This window comes from Lycium ferocissimum, chromosome 11 (genome assembly GCF_029784015.1).
Source record: "Lycium ferocissimum isolate CSIRO_LF1 chromosome 11, AGI_CSIRO_Lferr_CH_V1, whole genome shotgun sequence".
NCBI lineage: Eukaryota > Viridiplantae > Streptophyta > Magnoliopsida > Solanales > Solanaceae > Lycium > Lycium ferocissimum.
Window position 1 is genome coordinate 62,546,783 of NC_081352.1, and position 8,427 is coordinate 62,555,209.

At 36.6% G+C, this 8,427-nt stretch overlaps 1 pseudogene; it reads left to right on the plus strand.

Moving 5' to 3' along the window:
• The first annotated feature begins 263 nt into the window (after window positions 1-263).
• Window positions 264-3,655, plus strand: LOC132037845 (protein RER1A-like; annotated as a pseudogene).
• The last annotated feature ends 4,772 nt before the right edge of the window (window positions 3,656-8,427 follow it).

Here is an 8,427-nt window from a genome sequence, read left to right on the forward strand (position 1 = left end):
GCAAAAAAAAAAAACAAAAAGAACGATCTAATTGAAGAGCTCCACCAAATGAGTGCATCTTTGGATTCTCTGTCCATCTAGTCCCCTTCCCCTTCTTCCCCAACCCCCCTCTTATGCCCTCTTATGTGATGGGTTCACACAGACATACCCATTAGAATTTTGACAGAAAAAAGGAGAAGAAAACTTTTCAACTAAATTTGCCATGAAATAAGAGAACAAATAGGAGTAGAGAATAAGAGATCCAAATTCATTGAAGGTACACAAATGGGTTTTCAACTTCTCATGGTATTTTTTTTACCTTCAATGGCAACCCATCTCTTCACTAGAAGAATAGATGGAAGAGATCAAAAGTTTCACTAGAAGATTAGATGGAAGAGATCAAAACTTTCGAGTCCGACAAATCCATAAGAATCGATACTGTATGTATCTTACAAATAACAGAGAATGGCGTTTAACTTTTAAAGCATCAGTTTGATGAAGAAAAGAGCGTGTGCTTAAGGTCTGAACAATTTTAAGACTTCTGACCTGAGCGAATCAGATGTCTTCAGACCCAATAAGTGCTAAAATTTAAAAAAAAATAAAAATGCACTTAATGGAATGAGATCTGAATGATTCAGATTCAGACTTCCCTTAGGTGCAAACAAATGAGGTCTGAGAGTATCACACAGCCACACCATCGTCTTCCGGCTAAAAGTAGTCTTCTGATCAGGTTTCTTCTACGTTCCGTCTATTCGTACCAAGCCCAGCTCTAGTTTCACTTCTAATAATATGATATGACTTAAAACCTACTGCAGAATAGATTGTGTCATCAACCACCATAACTGGGCTAAACAGAATTAACTTGAATACTAAAAACTGTGCCGAGGACTGCTGGAGTTCCCCTGAAAGAAGTGTCTAAAACGAAAGAAAGGCTTAAAAGGGAATTAGTCTTGGGAAAGAATTATGGCAGAGAATTTTTACTTCTGGCGCCAGAGAATTATGGCAGCAACTTGCAGACCAGTTCATATATTTTTCCTCTTTTGCAGTTCTATTGTATTAGGATGTAAGAGGAATTGGATTAATGATCCTTTTTTGTTATCTTAATGGTTCTACTTTCATGTGCTTAGATTGTAGAAGTCTCTGAGTTGACTTCATGGAGGGAGTCGAAGTTGATGGTGGAGATGCCGTTCAATCACCACTAGCTAAGTTGAAAAATGAAATTTCTAGGACATTTCGTTACTATTTGGATAGGTCTGCTCCTTATACATTCCGCAGGTGGCTCGGAACACTGGCAGTTGCATCAATATATATCTTGCGTGTTTACTATGGTCGTGGATTTTACGTCATCTCATATGGTGTAGGAACCTATATTTTGAATTTGCTGATTGGATTTCTGTCACCAAAGGAAGATCCTGAGTTGGAAGCTCCGGACGGTTCTTCTTGGAAGCTCCGGACGGTTCTTCTTTACCACCTAAAGATAATGATGAATCTGGGCCTTTTGATCGTCGACTGCCTGAGTTTTTGTTCTGGTGAGATCATTATAACACGGAATATACCTACTTATAGCAATTTACTTAGTTGATTAGGCTTTGCAGTTCTCTTTGAACTAGTGCTCTGTGACTCATATTATGGTATAGTTCCACTCTGTAATGCGGCGATCATCTTTACTTGCTTTAGACAGTAAAGATACAGAGATTTAAACTCGAAAATTGAAGTTTGTAGTTAACAACTTATCATGATTTCATTTGGCGATGTAGTGAATACGCATTCTTGTGCAATATAAGGAGTTGTTCTTTTGTGCATAGTGAATGTCATTAGCTTGTGGCTGAGTAGGCTAATAGTTTTTTCCAAAACATGAAAAATTATGGGTCTTGCTAGTTAGTATGATATAAGGACTAGTCTAGTCACTACATCTAATCATGAGGTAGCGTAACACAGGATAGGCATTGATGATTCCTAATCAAACTGGGGAAGGATGCTGGATTAACCTGTGTTAACTGACCTAAATGTTCAGTGGTGGAAAAATTGGTCCATGAAAACATGACGGGCCCAGCCCGGTCAAGTTTGACCCGCCCATGTATTAATTTAGCTCATTTTGGCCCGCATAATTCAACCCATCTAAAAGTTGGGCTCATATTTAGTCAAAATTGAACAATGAGAAACTTTGTCAGAATATTTTTTAGAAGTACTTTATATGTTACTCCCCCCGTCCCAATTTAAGTGTCGCAGTTTGACTAAACACAGAGTTTAAGAGATAAAGAGAGACTTTTGAATCTTGTGGTCCTAAATTAAAGATGTGTAGAATGTATTAAAATGTCCTTTGAATCTTGTGGTTATAAACTTGACATTAGGATGTTTGAATTGTCAACTTACTAGATATAGAAAGAGGCACTCTTTTTGAGACAGACGAAAAAGGAAAGTAAGACACTTAAATTGGGACAGAGGGAGTATATAAAATCATTATAAAGAAAAAATATCGTTAGGTGATTAGACAAATTATAAGAAAACAAAGAAATTAAAATTTGGCGAGAGTTGGCGGGTTGGGCTATGACCCATTGTTTAGCCAATTTATCCCATCCCATTTCAGCCCAAGTAACCTTTGGGCGGGTCAATGACCAATCCATTTATTAACTCAGCGCATTTTGACTCGCCAAATTCAGCCAACCCTCCCATTTGACACCCCTATAAATGTTATAGTAGTTGCATGTGCGGAGTTCCTTTCTTTCCCCTTGTTGTTCAGTGGAGTTAAGATTCATAAAGCCGATCCGAACTGTTTGAGACTGAGGCATAGTTGGTGTTTTTGTATTCATCATGATCCCTTCCCTAAAGGCAATTTCCTTTCATATTTACCTATTGTTTCAGGTATGCAACAACAAAAGCTTTCATCGTAGCCTTCTTGATGACCTTCTGTTCTATATTTGATGTCCCGGTGTTCTGGCCAATATTGTTATGTTACTGGATATTTCTCTTGGTCCTCACTATGAAGCGTCAGATCACACATATGATTAGATACAAGTATGATCCATTCAGGAAGAAGGTAAAGAGCTTTTCACTTGAATGGAATTTATGTGAGAGTATTTTGTGCTGTTTCTCTTTGTTATGTCATTATTTCTATCTTTAGCTTATGACATGGATAAGCTAAAGATATCGCAATCTTTTCACTTGAATGGGAGTTATCTCAAGTTATCTGTATAATAAATTAATCTTCCTGGATTATGCAGAAGTATGGGAATAAATCTGATTGAGAAGCAGTAGTGGCTTAACAGGGGACTAATGTCAGGGTCGATCCTTGCGTCTTTTCAAGGGTAGTGGATGTCCCTCCTTTGTTCTGAGAAACTCGTGTAAATATTCTTCTTCTTGAACATGTATCTAACGCATATGTAAATGTTGCGAGATATGTAGATGTGCTTCCTGCAAATGTAAAAGCCAGTGTAGAGAGTTAGCATGAACTCTTTGTTGTTTCCTTTTGATTTCTTACATGGATTCAGGTATAAAAACTCTGTTATTATCACCATTGCACAAAAGATTAGGTGATGTTTTCTTCCTTGACAGTTGCTCCAGGTTAGGACTTTCGATGCTTTGTTCTTCTGTGGATTGATCTCCAATCTTAGTTTATCTGGATCGACTGCATGTGCAGGACAAGGACAGGAAATAACAATTTTGTTGTTAGAATTAACTATCCAATTGTATTGCATTTGTTGCTGTCATTATTATGTATGTTATGCAATATAAACTTTTGCAGAAATTGTAGATAGGATTCGCCCCCGTGTTACATATAAGCAGTCCTGAAGCAAGTTTTTGTGATGAAGTCTGTTCAAAATCTCACAGTTACAGGTAGATAAATGTGCCACAAGGCCCACAACTAATTACCAAGGAATAATTTAGTTGCAATTCAGCTCACTGTAACTAAAGATATTACACCATAGCTGCATGTATCATGAACATCTAAAATTAGCTAAGCAATTATTCCCCTTCTTGAATGAGCAGCCCCTTGCCCCACTGTTCATGCACCACTTGCACCAAAATAAAAAATGATACTACTAAAACATCTCGAGAGCAATCAAAACCAATAGCGCAATAGAAACTTCTTTTGTCTAGAGAAGTACTCGCTCCATCCCATAATAAGTGTCAACTTAGCAAAAAAACACGCATATTAAGAAACCAATAATGCAATGTGAAGTTTACCAAATTACCCCTATATAATAAAATAAATTACTTTTACCTTTTGATTAGAGCATGCACAAGAAATAAACCTTTTGACATTGGAAATCAAACAATAAACCTTTTGACATTGGAAATCAAACAATACCAAGTTACTATGTGGCTTTTTCAATCATCATTTAGATGTTACTTTATTGTCTAAGGGTAAAATTGGAAAAAATTAGTCAATTTATGTCTTGGTTTCCTAAGGTGACACTTATTATGGGACAAAAAAAATTGGCTAAGGTGACACTTATTATGGGACGGAGGGAGTAGCTAGCAACTCACCAAAAATATTGTTGGTTCATCTTTCATGCATCTATTATTTTTTGCCTGCCCAAGTTCAATATGAAGCTTTTATCTCCGGTTTCTTGTGCTTGTCAAATGCCTGATTTCTTGGTCTTTTTAGCGAGAACTTGTTTGATTGGGTGCAATTTGTTTGTGAAATAGAAAGTGATGTATGGTTGGCCTAGAAGGATAGGCTAAGTGGTTTATACACATAGCAGGTAAATATGTGTGTGAGAGAGATGTCAACTAACAGAATCCTTTCTATTGTAAAAGATTTATTGGGGGTTGTCATAAAAAAAAGCTTTATTGGGTGTTGTTGAGGGGCGTGGGATTGGGTGGGTAGGCGTAGGTACACCAATTTCTAGCCATTATTTTACCAACAAAAGTAGGAATAGAAAGAGTTGCATGTTTTTTTTTTAACCCATCTTTCATCCAAGAGATCAATGAATCGGCACTTATTTTTGTATGTAGCTACAACTCTCAGTTTTGCAATCAAGCTCCCTAATCAATTGTATCGCATTGTTAATTTTATCTTGTACAATTTCCTTGTGCGGTCATGTCAATGCTGTCTCATCAATGATCAGTAAGTCATTTAAACGGTATTTGACTAAGAGTTAATCAACCATGCTAATCTCAAATTAGTTAAGTTAATTATATGAATCCTCTGTGTTCTTCCAACCCTATTTACATCTATTTTATTTGTGAAAAAAGTAATACATTAAGAATTTGAAATATGTCCAGGTAGTGTTAATTGGGAGGCAGAAATTAAATATCAAAGAAGTTAAGATGGTTATGGAACCCTTTTAAACTGATGAAGCTACTAATCACCCAGTATTGAGAGCTCAGAGCAGGGCATATAGGCTAAGCTTTGACTTGGTAGGAGAATAGGACAGGTGGATTCTTAATCATATACACTACTCAATTGGTGTAACAACTTAACAACCAAAAGGGATGAAAATCACCATGTCATTATCAAAAGTATCTGACTTTTGCTTACACATGGGAAAGTATTTTATCCATATAATATATGTCCAATTGAGTGAAGTACTAGTTGTCCTGAATTCTTTACTAACATCATAGTGACTGGTTCCTAAAACATGGCCAGCTAACTAGTTTAAAAGTCTTTTTGGAGCACCCCCAACAACATAAATCCTTATTCAGTGTCTCTTGCAATTTCTTCAACAAATGAGTGGGAGAACCTTGTTCTTGATATTGTTCTTCTGGGCTGTCCTCACCATTGTGACCCTGATCCTTGTCCGATTGTCTGCTTCTGCCAAGAGCCAATGGCGAATTTTTCGTCATCACACACACAAGTAAGGATGTTTCATCTTTCATTAGCAAGCAAAAAAGAAGTCCACTCTTTGTTTTAGTCTATTTACAAGAGGAGATCATATGAATTAACGATTGTTTCGTTTGAATCGGGCGAGCTAACAAAGGAGAGACTGATTTTGGGGTTGGTGGCAAGAAAGGCGCTTGTTGTAGCAGCACCACGAAAGAAAGACTCAACTGCAACGTTAACACCAGAAATCGCGAAGAAAGACTCAACTGCAACGTTAACACAGAAATCGCGATTTCTCCGCCATCACTGAAAAATAGTACTCCTGCCTTGAAATCGCGATTTTGAATTAGAAAGCTTTTGAAAAGATGAAGTTAAAGATTGTGAAGACATTATTCTTGACGTGTGCATGGGATCAGGAAGTGTGGAGACTCCATTTCCGGTTGCAGAAGTTGAGTTATTACTAAGTTAGACCAACTTAAGACATGATTATGCATTTATGCTTGCTCTATGTGTAGGTTTTCAATTGGCACTATGATTTGTACAGAAAATATTTTATCTGCATAAAAGGTACATAGCAAAAGTTCCCTTTATTTCAAGTACTGTTCTTTTGCCCACTTTATTCTTTGCCTTTTTCTAATGCAAGTTACAATAATGATAAAAGAGACTGAAAACTTTAAATTGAGTAAAAATCAAGGGTACTTATAAAGAAAAAGCAGCGTGAAGGAAATATGTCCCAGGAGGAACTATTTATGACTTGAGTACAACTTTTTGGCAGGTGACCTTGTAGTTATATTCTTCGTGCTTCTATTTAATAATTTTCTTATTTGACAATTTCATATAATCTTCTGGTCTTAGCTTATTAGATGGTTTCCCTTCTCGAATTGTTATGGTGGACTTTCTTGTTTTTAATTCCACTTAAAATATTCAAGAAAATCGTTTTTGCTCAACTCTACTCTACCTGTCCTTATGGGGACAACGAACACATTGTTATGAGTAACCTAACGACTTATTCGCCAATAAATAACTAATTAATGTTTATCAATAAACTAAGCTGTATACAGAAAGCTAAGGTGTCTACAAACCGGTGACTAGGCCCCTGCAAAATTAACGACATTTTTAATTCTTTTTGATCTTTCTGCTCAGACTGAGGTAAGCCCGTCAACCGGTTCGGTTGAACCGGTAAAAACCGGAACCGGAACCGGAACCGGTAGAACCGGTTAACCGGTTCCGGTTAACCGTTAATTTTTTTACCGGTCCGGTTCCTATTTTTAGAAACCGGAATCCCAAGTTAAACCGGTTAAATTAATTTTTTTTTTTTTTTTTTAGAGCCGTTGGGCCACTGGGCCCCTGGTCGTAATTGGACCGTTGGCAACGGTCCATTTGCAAAAATGGCCGTTGCCAAACGGTCATTTACCTATTTTTTGGCCCCCCCAACCCCCCAAACTTTTTTTTTTAACACTTTAACCCATCCCTCACCCCTATATAAACCCTTCTTCATTTTCATTTTAATTCACACCAATTCACTCTTCTCTTTCTCTCAAATCTCAATCTCTCAATTATAGTTACTTTTGCATAATTAGTCACTTTATATTTCTCTCAAATAAATATTACAAAGTCTTATTTATAGTTTCAATTATTAATTTTGCAATTATAATATTGTTGGTGGAGTTGGTGATTTTGCAACAATCCGAAGTAACTTTGATGGATTTGCAATTCTAGCCGCCTTCACTTTGTTGGAAATTAATCCGGCAATTTGGTACCTTCGTTCCAACTCTATCTTTATTTTTCGCAATTTATTTTTCGCAATTTAATTTACGCAATTTAATTTACGCAATTTAATTTGTTGTGATTTATTTGATTGTGATTTAAATTAATTTATTTAATAATGTCAAAGAGATTAAGACGTAGTGCATGTAGTAAGAGTGGTATTGTTAGGCGTGGGCTTAATGAGAAACATTTGTGGAAGAAACACCTAATTTGGGTATTGATGTTGAGGAAATAATCCACTTTTAGGTCATGAGGCAATGCAACAACATTTTACCGACACTTTTAATGAAGACTTAGATGATGATGATGAAAACACAACCCCGAAAATCCCATGTGAGATACATGTCCCGCACAATCACATACACAAGACAAACCGCCTAGAACTCCGTAAGCCAACAAAAGTTTGGAAATTTATGACTAAGAATAGGGAAAACCAATCGCCGTACCCTATGTGGACAAGTATTTAGTTTTAACCAAGGAATCTGTAAGGATGGTGGAACGGGTACACTAAATGGTCGCTATGAGAACCAAACATATGGATGTTTGGGGAGAGCAAATGGGTTCAAATGTGGGGGGGGGGGGGGGGGTTCAAAATGACGATAGACCCACGAACCGGTAGGAATTTTTAAGTATGACAAGAAAAAAGAGCGTGTAGAAATAGCTAAAATGGTAGCTTATGATTGTTTACTATTTTCCTTTCCATCGGGTATGGGTTTGTTACTTACATTCAACGTTGTTATAATCCGTTATTTGAGGGTATTCCTAGAAGTACTTGTAGAGCCGATGTTATAGATTTGTTTAAAAATATAGATTTTATTTGCGCCCCATGTATTTAATTTTTTAAATTGTAATGTTTGTCTTACCGCCGATTTGGGTCTTAGTCTTAACAAGTTAGATTTTTTTGCTATTACATG